This window comes from Nuphar pumila, chromosome 11, assembly GCF_984573655.1.
Source record: "Nuphar pumila chromosome 11, dmNupPumi1.hap1.1, whole genome shotgun sequence".
Classification (NCBI taxonomy): domain Eukaryota; kingdom Viridiplantae; phylum Streptophyta; class Magnoliopsida; order Nymphaeales; family Nymphaeaceae; genus Nuphar; species Nuphar pumila.
The window spans coordinates 60589949-60603682 of record NC_143259.1 but is presented as its reverse complement, the minus strand read 5'-3'; positions in this window follow the sequence as shown (position 1 = coordinate 60603682).

The window sequence follows — 13734 nt, the reverse complement described above, 5'->3', positions numbered from 1 at the left end:
ACAGACATAGAATGCTTCGCGAGACTGTGACACGCCAAGCTGCCCAAGCTGGCCAGCCTAACGGCCGTATACCAACACGTTTTCATGTGCTGAATCGTTTTCATTGGCTCTGCGCACCACCCCGTACGCAGCTGCCTAACGGAAGCTGATTAATCACATTTTCAAATACGCATTCTATGTAGTCCATGCCGCTTAGTGCATAGCCATCCCATACCAGCTATCACTTTCGAAAGATGTACAAACTTTGCCTTAGCCTTGCGTGCAATGAAGCGTGTTGCGGCTTCATGCGCACGACATAGCAAAACCTCGCCACAGAAGAAACAAGACCTTGTGGCCCCCAGTCCGAAGACCAGTTGATGATTGAACAACATAGCGAAGAGCACCACCCAGACTCATTCGCCGACGCCTAGGCATTCACTCGCCTAGCCCCGAGTCACCATACTCGGTTGGAATCGCCTAAGGTGATTCTTGGGGGAATTAGCCCTAACCCACACGCACCCCCGTGCGTCCAATCTCTACGCGTGGGAAACATCTTGCAAGCTGAGAGGTCCTACACCAAATCTCTAAAGGCAACGTCCTTTGATCCGCTGACACTGCTTAACCGAACAACGCTTTATATTTGTGCCGCCACACAGCAATGCACTAATGACGATACCGATGCCTATCGAATGCTGTGCTACCACCACACATCATCGATCAAGCGAACGCATACCGGGCGTTCCTACACTCGATGCATTTTCCACTCAGTAGAGCTCCACATTGCATATGCCAAATTCTGAAAGATCGACTCAGGACATTCTCCCACACCCAAAACCATTGTCGTCCTCGACAATGCTAGTGCAGGTAAGAACCCAGTCTTGACTGTTACGCCAGTTTTACTTTGTACTTTTCTTTGGTTTACTCTTTTTCTTCAGCCTACTCAACTTATTCTGGTTTGCATCCACTGTCACCGCATCCTTTAACACACCAAGTCCCATACCTTTAACGCATCTCCGATCACTTAGACAACAATCTTCTGCTTTATCAACATCGAGCATTCTTTGCTCGCAAGACCCCAGTGCAGTCTCAAACACAAACATGTCATCCTCGCCTACACAACAAACTTGTCGTTTTGATGCTCATGGCTAGGGTGCCTTCCAACCCCAGCAAGGACAATTCCAAGCCTTTCGTTGTCCTCACAGAGAAAGACGACCACCAATGTGTGCCGCAGGGATATCAACTCCCTTAAGCAACAACTTGTGGTTTTCCACTGGTCCAAACTAGTCCTTAAGTGGGGGACGCCTGCTTACGTATCACCTCAATGTGGTCCTTCAAAGTGTCTTCCTGGGCACTCGTCCTCACAAGGGCACTTTGCCCCAATGCTACACTCCCCTTCCGAAGTCAGCACACTATACTCTCTCTTAGAGTCAGCAAAACGTTCCCGCAGGAACCAACGAGCCATGAACAACAACTTTTTCTGTATACACAATCCATTGAAGATCTGCCAACTCAAGAGACCAAAACAATGAGCTCTCTGCTCAACGTGGGCACTCTGCTAACCCACAATCTTGGGAGAGTATCTAGAAGTTTAATTGAGTCTTCTATACCCAAAGATGCAAATCCATCCAGCCGAATCCAACGTGCATTCTCTGCATGCACAAGGCAAACGTCATGCTCCACCTCTGAGCCTAACACACAACTGGTAGGAATCTTTGGCTTATCTACGTTCTCTTAGCCAACTTAACAACAACCTTACACTTCTGCTTATCATCGACAAGATGTCCCATGCCATCCTGCCAAAATCTTGCTTCTGTGCTCGGCCAACCATACTTCAGTTACACAAAATTACGTAACCAAGATAAACCATCGTTGCCCTCTTCAGTATCGCACACAATAAAGAACAAGGTCTCCGTGAATCTTTCTGCTCTGATGCCAATTTGTCACGAGCTTACTTTTTTCAATAAGTGGTGCGGTACGATGATCCTTCCTTACTGCCACAAGCCTACTTATCGCTCTGTCACGGGCATAGAATGCTTCGCAAACCCGCGGTGCGCCAAGCTTTCCATCCTAATGGCCAAAGGCTGCGTACCAACACGTTTTCATGTGCTAAATCATTTTCATTGGCCCTGCACACCACCTCGTGTCACCACCCCGTGCGCAGCTGCTTAGCGGAAGCTGATCAAGCGCATTTTCAAATGCGCATTTCATGTAATCCATGCCGCTTAGTGCATAGCCGTCCCATACCAGCTATCACTTCCGAAAGAGGCACAAACGTTGCCTTAGCCTTGCGTGCCATGAATCATATTGCGGCTTCATACACACGATATAGCAAAACCTCGTCACTGAAGGAACACGACCTTGCGGCCCCCAGTCTGAAGACCAGTTGATGATTGAACACCGCAGCGAAGAGCACCACCCAGACTCATTCGCCAGTGTCTAAGCATTCACTCTCCTAGCTCCGAGTCACCATACTCGGTTGGAATCACCTAAGGTGATTCATGGGGGAATTAGCCTTAACCCACACGCACCCCTGTGCGTCCAACCGCTACGTGTGGGGAACATCTTGCAAGCTGAGAGGTCTTTCACCAAATCTCCAATGGCAACATCCTCAGATCCGCTGACATTGCTTAACTGAACAGCGCTCTACGTCTGTGTTGCCACACAACGATGCACTAACGACGATATCGATGCCTATCGTATGCCGTGCTACCACCGCACGTCACCGATCAAGTGAACACATACTGCACGTTCCTACACTCGATGCATTTTCCACTCAGTAGAGCTCCGCACTGCACATGCTCAATTCCGAAAGATCGGCTTTAGACAATTACAATACTAAAAATATATAAATATATATGAATATGTATATATACATATATATATATATTTTAACAAGTACTCCCTGACCATTTGCTGTCCTTTTTTTTGTCAGGTTTCTTTTGACTCTATGTCTTGTGGTGGCTTCTTGTTACTTCTCCTTCTCTTAATGTTTTTCACATATTCTTTATAGAATGCATGAGTGAGAAAAATAAAGTGCAATATGATGTCTTGACAGTGAAGCATTTTCCACACCATTATGGTAGCTTGAACCCTTGCTGTATAATTCCAATTGTTGGTGAGATTGCAGCACTGTCATGGATCTTCACTTCAGTTTGTAGACCAAAATGGGTATAGGTGCTAGGTGGTAATTTGACATTTTAGGCTAGAATTCTACCAAAGAAACTTTAGTTTTCCCAGATTCATAAGACTATTTCATGACAAATATGCCGTAATCTTCTAGCACTGTGTGGTACCATGTTGCTCAATGGACATCATATTTGTTGGATGTATTGCTCTAGCTATGGTTGGTGATTCCCCTAAAAAACAAAGTTTTGATTTGTGATATTTTTTTGGTTCTTAAACTTTAGTGGTTAGTGCTTAGTGGCATATATTGATTCTTGCTTTTCGTTTTTTCAGGCACTTATTGCATTGAAGAAAGGTACACAGTTAGTCAAATATAGTCGGCAAGGGAAGCCCAAAGTTTGCCCATTCAGACTCTCTACTGTAAGTTGATATGTTCTGTGCTATCGTATTAAAACCAATGCGTTGGAGGTCTAATATTTGCATTTTCATGCCTACTTTAGGTTGAACTCCTATTTCCTTTCCTTACAGTTCAATTGAATGGGTATGTGAGTGGCAGCAATGGTCATGTTCAGCAATTTTGGAATTCTCAGTGTAGTAGAGTTGGATGGGAAAAATTGGCAGCAACAATCTTACCATTTTTGTTGGTTGCATGGGGAAATTGGCTTTGATAACCTAAAATGATGGGTCTAGAGAATATGAAGCTTTGACCCTGACATACTGATGCAGCGAGAGATCGAAGTTTCGACGTTAATGTTGATCTTTCAACGCACGATCAGTCGTGCAAAAACAAATGACTTAAGGGGAAAACGCTGAAGCGGGGGGGGGGGGTCAATTCAATCGATCCATCTTAATGGTTTCTTAAACAAATATAAAGAACTACAATGGATAATGACAAAAAAACTAGGAAATGGAACTGACGGTTGGAAAGAAAAGAAAGGCAAAATGAAAAGGCTGCTGTAGCTTAACGTGACAGAACCGAAGACTTCCAAAAAAATCAATCTCCCCCCTACGTAACCCTAAAGCAGGGTATTAGTAGGGCGCGAAGGGATCTAGGTCTCGGATCCAGTCCCTGGACCCGAGAAAGCTCCACGATGCTGATGGATCTAGGACGCTGTCAAAGTGCGGTGCCGCTTCAGACCTTCGCTCGCCTGGAATAGGTGCGCAGGGGCACGTCCGTGTATCGTGGTACCGGCCTCACGATTGGATCCATTATTTGGGTCTGATCGTCGATCCCATTGGTGTCGAGATCCCTGGCCACGCCCGGGTCACTCTGTATAGGCCCGACACGGTCCTGCTCTGCATCATTCTCCCCTAGTTGGGAAGAAGTCTGCTCTGACGACTTATTGTCACCACAGTAAGCATATAGATCAAACACATTGAAGATAGGCAAAATGTGCCAATCGTCGGGCAGTTCAAGGAGGTAGGCATTCAGACCCAATCGCCGAAGGATCTTGAAAGGGCTATGTTTCTTAGGACTCAACTTACTATAAGTACCCATTGGGAAACACTCAGGACGCAAGTAAACCCATACTAACTGACCTACTTGAAACTGAACATCACAGTGACCTTGGTCCACAAAAGCTTTGTAAGCTTCGTAATTTTCAACAAGTTTGGCTCAGACCTGTCAGTGAATATCACGCATGTACTCAACAACATCAAACACGTCTGGGGATGGGTCTTCGAAGCTAGTCACGAGTGCTAGATCCACCACATGTGTTGGTGAACGCCCATAAAACACTTGAAAAGGAGACTTGCCTGTGGACCGGTTGATGGAACTATTATAGGCGAACTCGGCTTATGGCAAGACTAGGTCCCATGTCTTGACATTCTCCCCCACGAGACTCCTCAGTAGGTTCCCTAAGGTGCGGTTCATGACTTCTGTTTGGCCATCAGTTTGCGGGTGGTATGCACTACTGAACTGGAGCTTGGTTTTCAATACGACCCACAATGATTTCCAAAAATGACTCATAAAGCGAGTGTCACGATCTCGGGTGATCGAGTGAGGTAACCCATGGAAACGGGCCACATCCTTGAAGTAGTACGAGGCTACTAAAGAGGCGTCAGTGGTTTGCTTACACGGGACAAAGATAGCCATTTTGGAAAACCGGTCAACCATGTAATAATGGGATTTTTTTTTGAATTGATTTGGGCTGGATCCGGACCCGACCCGAGGCGAGGTAGGCAGGAGGAGGGTTACGAAACCCCCCTCACCGCCTCTCGCCCTCTCGTTCTCTTTGCACTCCTTCTCTCTCGCCTCACCGTCTCTCGCTGGCCCTCTCTGTACCTCCCCCCCGATTCTCTCTTGTCAGCTCGGTGGAGACCCCCATCTGCCGTCGGCCACCACCTTCTTCCTTCTCTCTGCAGCGAAGGCACCGGCAATGCTCGCACTCCAATGACCCTCCTTCCGACGAGCTCCCTTCCGGTGATCTCTCCGGCAGCCTCTCTAGGTACGCCCTTTCCCCCACTTTGCTCTCGTCTCTCCCCCGAACCCCTCTCTTTCTCCCTCACTTCTCTGTTGCGCAGGGAGGGGCTGAGCCACCTCCCTGCCTCCCTCAATCGCAAGGGAAGGGCAAAGCCTCCCTCCTTGCTGCCTTAAATCGCAGGGGAGGGGCAAAGCCCCTTCCCTGCGATGAGTTTTACAAGGGAGGGGCTCAGCCCCTCCCGATGTCTCTTGTTTTCTCGGCAGGGGGCGAGCCCCCCTGCATTCTTTTTGCCTTCCAGCAGGGGGCTTCGCCCCCCTGCCCTCTTGTGTTTGCCAGTAGGGGGCGAGGCTCCCCCTGCTTTTGTTATTTCTGGCAGGGGGCTTCGCCTCCCTGCCGCGTGTTATTTCCGGCAGGGGGCTTTGCCTCCCTGCCGCGTGTTTTCCCGGCAGGGGGCTTCGCCCTTTTGCCTTGTGTTTTTCGGCATGGGGCGAGGCCCCTGCCTTGTGTTTCCCGGCAGGGGGCGAAGCTCCCCCTGCTCTCATGTGTTTTGCTGGCAGGGGGCGAGGCTCCCCCTGCCTCCATTGGTTTCTCAGCAGGGGGCGTAGCCCCCCCTGTCTTCTTCCTGATTCTAGGCAGGGGGCGAAGCCCCCCTGCACCTCATTTGTTTTCTGGTTGTTGCTGGCAGGGGCAGAGCCCCTGCCTTTCTCATTTTCAGCAAGGGTCTGCGCCCCCTGTCCTGTTTCCTGTTGAGGCAGGGAGCCTCTGCTCCCTCCCCTGCCTTTTCTGTCTTGGCATGCTCCCTGCCTCTGTGGCTTTTTGTTGGCAAGAGTGAGGTCCCTGCCTATGTGGCTTTTTTTCGGCAAGAGTGAGGACTCTGCCTCTGTGGCTTTTTGTCGGCAAGAGTGAGGTCCCTGCCTCTATGGCTTTTTGTCGGCAAAAGTGAGGTTCCTGCCTCTGTGGCTCTTTGTCGGCAGGAGTGAGGCTCCTGCCTCCTCGTTGTTTGCTGACAGCAGGTCGACAGGGGCTCACAACCCCTGTCCCTGCTTCTTGCGCTTATAGCAGGTGCGCAAGGGCACGATGCCCCTGCCTCGGCTTCCCTTACGTCAGGACGACGACAGTGCCCCAGACCTTTTATTTTTGGTATTAGCTTGCTAAGATCGTTACTTTTGCAGCTCGTGCGACAGATCCTGCTCGCGCTCCGCGGCTCGAGCCGCCCATCGGTTACACTCGCAGACGCCAACAAGCGTGCAACTCCCAAAGGCAGGGAAAGATTGCACGGAACACTTGGACAATTGAATTAAGTTCACTTAACTAAAAATGGACCATTATATATATATATATATATATATATATATATATATATATAGAAATATATATATTTATACGAGTACACATTTAATTCAAGGACGCGGTTTCACGATCCTTGTCCTTTACTTTCTGTCAGTCTTTACTTTGCCGTCGCGCATGGCGCAAAGGTTTTGCATTTCACTCCTGCTTACAGTCCTTTACTTTGCCGTCGCGCATCGCGCAAAGGTTTTGTGTTGCACTCCTGCTTACAGTCCTTTACTTTGCTGTCGCACATCGCGCAAAGGTTTTGCATTGCACTCTTACATACAACCTTTACTTTGCCATCGCGCATCGCGCAAAGGCTTTGCATTGCACTCCTGCTTACAATCCTTTACTTTGCCGTCGTGCATCGCGCAAAGGTTTTGCGTTTCACTCCTGCTTACAGTCCTTTACTTTGTCGTCGCGCATCGCGCAAAGGCATTTGCTTTTGCATGTGTTACTGCCTTGCTATTGCAGATGACACTCAGGTTTTCGCTCATTGCATACACGTTTGAGGCATCCTCGTGGAGGATGCAAGAGGCATCTACCACTCTCCCTCTTGCGACAAGAGTTGAGTCGGGAGCTAGCGATACATCCTCGTCTAAGGAGAGGGATACCTCACAAGGATCCTAGCTCTTCATGTACGCAGTCCTGCAGAATCAACTTGAGATTTTAGAGAGCTACACAAAAGCATCAAAGACTGCTCAAATCGAAGCATTTGGAAGGAGGTGATTGGCTGGTTCTGTTGAGAAAACCGTATCCCGTCTATCGAGGCCGGTATCGAGTCATGCCAGGCATGTAGATACCCCGATAGTGGATGAGATTCGAGATAATCACATGCCAAATGTTGGCACAAGCTGCTGGCTATTTCAACAGACAAAGAATGTCAAAGTAAAGCTTGAGAAACATTACATCTTTGTGAAACACTTCTGTTGAGGTTCTTATTGAGGAACTATACCTCTTTCATCCTAGAGTACTTGTAGTCGTGCACTGCACGCTAGTACTGCGATGATCAGATGAGACAGTCGCGCGACCTCAAACAGTGCTAAATGCATAATGCTGTAATCACATAAAATGGCCTCACATTCGCCTTCACAGGCAAGATACTCGAGTGGTTTAAAGACCACAACATAGAATGAGTCGTTAGTTAAGCAACCCCTAACGCACCCATTCACTTCTTATTGTCTGTCAAGAGAGAGGACAGAGCGGTACAAAACTCCAATGGACAAGTTGTTAACAACCACCCCACGGGCAATGATCCGGCCTCCCCAGCCATTGGAGTTAGGGGAAAGGGGCTACAATAGTTAGCTCAACACTTCTGCACAAGTTGGATGCATCCGTGGCATTGCTTACCTGCCTTTGGGGAATCCTCTCTCGGCTAAAGCCATCCCTTTAGAAGCGGACTCAACTAGCTATTCGGGTTATTGAAAATACATAGAATAACAGACGCCCGAACTAGTTTCAGTTGTTTCTACGTTTTGCCTGCACGTACCCGCAGGCCAATAATATCGAAACATAAAGTCTGTTCACACTGGTCGATTGCTTGCTTGCTCGGTAGTTCAGTATGCTACTCATTGAACTGTACTCGCCTGTCGAGGCGTTACTCTAGTTTGTTAAACTGCTTACACAATTCTTTGCTAAGTAACATCTAGTTTCTTATACTAGTTAAATGCTTATAATAATAACATTATGCCAGTTGCTACATATTAGCATGTGACTTGCTTTACCTCTTGGTCGAACTGTTTGGTTCTTATTGTAATGTAGCACGTTGACTTGCATCTCTTATGATTGATGTGATTGCATACAACTCGTAATCTACGAATTGGTGGCAACTAGGATTGATGTGGCTACTTGTCTTATAAGCTGCTTACATATTGTGATATAACTGCTACCGTATGATTGCTTATCATGTATAGGTTATGAATGACTTGCGATGTAATGGTTTATGTCTTACGATTAATTTAATTACTTGCTGATGGACTGAGCCATTTGATGACAATTGTATGTTTTGCGAGCATTGTTATGAGTGCTTGTCTTATTCAGTTGTTTTGTTTGGATCTCAGATAAAGTTAGTTACTCTTCGCCTATAGAATCAACTGGATTGCCATATCTGCGTGTTCTCATGTGTCGTTTACGCATGCTTTGAGGTCCTATTTGAGGATTGTAATGTTCCTTGTGACAATAATACAATGCGTAGGATTATATGCTTCTGTGTGATGTGATTGTTATGCCACGTGATAAGAAATGTTGGAAGTATGCGATAATATGTTCATGGTTCATGGAACCTTATTAGAGGAATGGGTGATCGTGTGTTTTGTTTTACCATGTGGAGTGATACGATGCATATTGCTGATATACATGCTTGTGCCCATATTGGTGGCTACTGACTCCAAAAGCGGTCAATGGTTCGGAGCAGTTGATTGTATTGATGCATGTATCACTGAGTTGACATCTGTTGAGGACCTGATCTCCAAAGGATTATCTACGAGGGCGTGTATGATCAAGACCAGGTAACCAGCTAGAGTGGTAGATTCTCTGTGAGGATGTACACTGTCCACGAATGCGTACCCGCAAAGACGGTGAAGTCCTGTGAGGAAGTGTATGGTCCAAGACCAGGTATACCATCTAGGGCAGAATTTCTTGTGAGGTTATACATTTCCCAGACCAAGTGATCTGACGTTGATCTTGTTGATTATTATAGTGGCTATCGACCCTGTGAGCGGTCATTTGTTGATGCGTGTATTACAATGATTTTCATTGTATATGACATTTGTTGGGGACCGACTTTCTAAAGGTTTCGCTGTGAGGGTATGTATGATCAAGACCAGGTTATCCGGCTAGAGTGATAGATTCTCTGTGAGGATGTACACTGTCAACGAACAGGTAGCCGTAAAGACGGTGAACTCCTGTGAGGAAGTGTATGGTCCAAGACCAGGTATACCATCTAGGGCAGAATTCCTTGTGAGGTTGTACATTTTCCAAATCGGGTAATCCGGCTAGAGCGGTAGAATCTCTGTGAGGATGTACACTGTCCACGAATGAGTAGCCTCAAAGACGGTGAACTCCTGTGAGGAAGTGTATGGTCCAAGACCAGGTATACCCTCTAGGGCAGTAATTCCTTGTCAGGTCATATATCTCTCGGACCGAGCGATCCGACGTGGATCTTGTGTTTTTGCTTACCATAAAAAGTTATGGTGAGCTGTGATGATCTTCTGAGATTGTTTGAGATTGTCACTTATGAATTTATAGTTTTGGCTTTCTGTTTTAGCATGATTACATGCAAGACTCAGATGTGAGAATCAGATCATTAGCGATTTTAGATAGTGATTGTGTCTTGGACCTTTTATGGAAGGGTGAGTTTTTCTGAGAAGTATGACGCTTCAGGTGAGTCATAACAGGTGACAGTTGGCCGCGTAAGACCTTGAGAGATGGGAATAAATAAAGGTTGTTCAGGACAAAGCGTTTGTTAGAAGTAGTAAGAGCGACAAACGATGACCTGATAATGATTAGATGCAGAAACCCCGATCTAGGAACGAGAACAAGCTAGTTGCGTGGTGGTTCACAGCCTACGATCAAATGAATCGTATGCTGCGTTTGTTTGTTGCACTGCTTACTTGCTTTGAACTGCTTACTTGCTTTGAGCTTCTTACTGCTTGCACTGCTTACTCGCTTGCACTACTTACCCGTTTGCATTGCTTACCCGTTTAACTGCATATCTGCTTTAAACTGCTTAGCAAACTGAATTAAATGTACTTAATTCGGTTTCCTGTAGTCTCTCTTGTGCACCTACTAGTTTTTCACGAAACTAACCCATTCTATAAGTACAAGTGATGATTAGGTACACCACGGGTGATGGCGCGATTGCAAGATGGGTTCAGGACTTCTTCTTCCTGCTCTTAGCTCACGTCCTGAACGTTTTGGGTTTGTAACAAATTTTCCTTGGGATATCCGAATTTTGTGAGTTTTGGTTCTTTTAGCTAACGTGTCCAAAGTTGTCAGCTTGTCTTCTGAATTAACAAAAGAATAGTCTTCTGCTGATTTTATAAACAAACTCTGGAGGAAAGAGATTTTTTCTAGTCTCTTGCCTGTTTTCTGATGGTTCGCAAGTTTGAAATTTTGGGGCGTTACAAACCACAACTAAGATGAAGTCAAAATGACGCGAGGTCCTGGGAAGACCCACAATAAAATCTATCGAGACGTGTTCTCAAGGCCGCTCAAGGATGGGCAAAGGAGTATACATACCGCTATTCTGACGTCGACCCTTGGACACTCGATACACTCGACAACTCTGGACAAACTTGACAACGTCCTTGTGCAATTTGGGCCAAAAGTAGCGTTCATCTAACAGTGCGAACGTCTTATCATGTCCAAAATGCCCAGCTAGTCCCCCTTCGTGTAACTCAGAAATCAAGTGAAGCCTAAAAGAGAATGCTGGCACACATAGCTGATTACCTCGAAAAAGGCAACCGTTATGTATGGTGAACCGTGGGTCTGCCATGCTGGTAGAGGAGAGACGCCCTTCCCAGACCTGCTAAAAATCAGGGTTCGTCGGGTACAACTCCTTGCACTGCTCAAACCCAATGACCTGCATGGACATAGTCATTAAAAGACTATTCTTCCTGCTAAGTGCGTTAGCTACCTTGTTCAGAGTACCTAATTGATGGCGAATCGTAAAAGTGTACTCTTGCAAGAAACTGACCCACTTGGCATGCCTTGCACTCAACGTCTTTTGACTGTTTAAATACTTTAACGCCTCATGATCCGTGTACAAGACGAACTCCTTATAAATGAGATAGTGTCTCCAATAACGAAGGGCTTGTACAACGAACGACAAACGAGTACGTGTTCCTACGACCATTGTGAATAGTATTATGATCAAACTGTCAGGGACGTCCCAAGAGAATATGACAAGCACTCATAGGGGCCACGTCACACCACACTTCATCGTGGTAATGCTCTCCCATAGAGAATCTGACTAGACATCGTTGGGTGATGAAAACTTCATTTCCCCTTTTGAACCATGTCATTTTGTATGGTTGAGCCAGTTTTTTCGTTTTCAAATTCAGGGTGGACACAACGTTTTCAGAAACCATGTTTTCACAAGCTCCAGTGTCAATGATGACATCACACGCATGGCCCTCACAATTGCACCTGGTTCTAAAGATGTTATTTCGCAACTAGGGGCGTAGCTAGGATTCATGTGAGGGGGGGGGGCAAACAGGGGTGTAGAAAAAAAAATTTATTTGTGCGATAATCGGGGGTTCGGGGGCAGAGTCCCCAAATTTTTTTTTGAGATAAAATAAAAAATGGCTACAATTATTAATAAAAATCTATTTCATATGGACAAATCAAACTATTTGCTGCAGTCAGGGCTGGGCTAGGACTGGACTGGGCTACAAAAATGGATAAAAATCTATTTCATATGGAATCAGGGCTGGGCTAGGACTGGGATTTAAAAAAAAAATAACAAAAAAAATTAATTGTTTCGGGAGGCAGGACTGGGCTACAGCCCAGTCCTGCCCCCCCTAGCTACGCCCTTGTTCGCAACCATTTTGCGGGGGGCGACTCTCGGGGTACGATTAAGACATGACAAATAGACAATAAATTCTCGACGTTGCCATCAAACTCTACGACTTCTCCTTCATGCTCCCCCTCAACCGAGGACTCACCCTCACTCTCACTATCTGACGATGACTTGACCACAGGTTCTATGAAATGGGCGTTCTTGGTCATGGTGGGGCACTTAGAGGCAACATGTCCTATCTCTTGACACCTAAAACAACGTATGGTAGACTCACTAGGCTTGGACTTGGAACTGGTATGATAGGCGGGTCCGGACTGGTCAGGCTTGTTGGTGTCTACTCTTGGGGTAAACTTTGAGTCTTCCTTCCTTGGGGAGTTCGCACCCTTGGTTGGGAAACTCGACTTGGGTCGACTGGTCTGATCGCTCCAGGAAACTCTATAGTCTATACTCCTGCTTCCTTTTCAACTTTTCCTCCACATGGCATAACTGCTGGCCTGATCCAATGACTCGACTCTGATGCAACTAAAATCATCAGAAATAGCAGGACAGAGACCAGAGATATACCTCGTGACCTGCTGTTGGGCGGTCTCCTCGATCTGCACTCGCAGGGATAGGCAATGAAACTCAGCAGTGTATTCCGCCACGGTACGGATGCCATGACGCAGGGTCAGGTACTCCTTGTAAGCTCTCTCAGTGTTATCTGATGACACAAACTTGGATTGCATCAATCTCTGCATCTCTTCCCATGTATGTACACACTCTTGCCCTGCCGCCCCCTCGACCTTTGTAGCTCAACCCACCATGTCTACGCTAGGCCCCTCAATCGAGTGGACGCTAGAGAGACACGACAGTGCTTAGCTACAGAGTGGTAGTTGAAGAAAAACTGCACGACATAGGCCCAGTCGAAGAACTACTCTGCTTCGAATCGTTCCGCAAACTCTGGAAGGTCCAGCTTCACCCCGTAGGTAAAGGGGTGCTCTAGCGCACTTTGCTGACGAGGTTCCACCATTCCTGCAGGGTACTCATTCAAGAAGGCTTCATCGTCCATCAAGGCAGCATCATCCTCGTCACGGTACTGTTCGACTCTAGGTTGATGCTGACGGATTCCGTTGACATGTGGTCGGCGCTCAGGTCGCGCTGGCCTCTGCGGGATCTGCATAGCCACTGCTTGAAGTTGTCTCGGTCTGACCCGCCCTTGGGTGGGAGCCATCTGCGACCGACGTTGAGGCACCAGTATACTAAGGGGTCCCCGTCAACGGGGGAAGGACTGGTCAGTTAACTGGGTCTGGAATGGTAGGAATGGGGTAGTATGGGTTTGGGTTAGGGGTTGGGTTATGGTAGAAGTAGTGGGTTGGATAT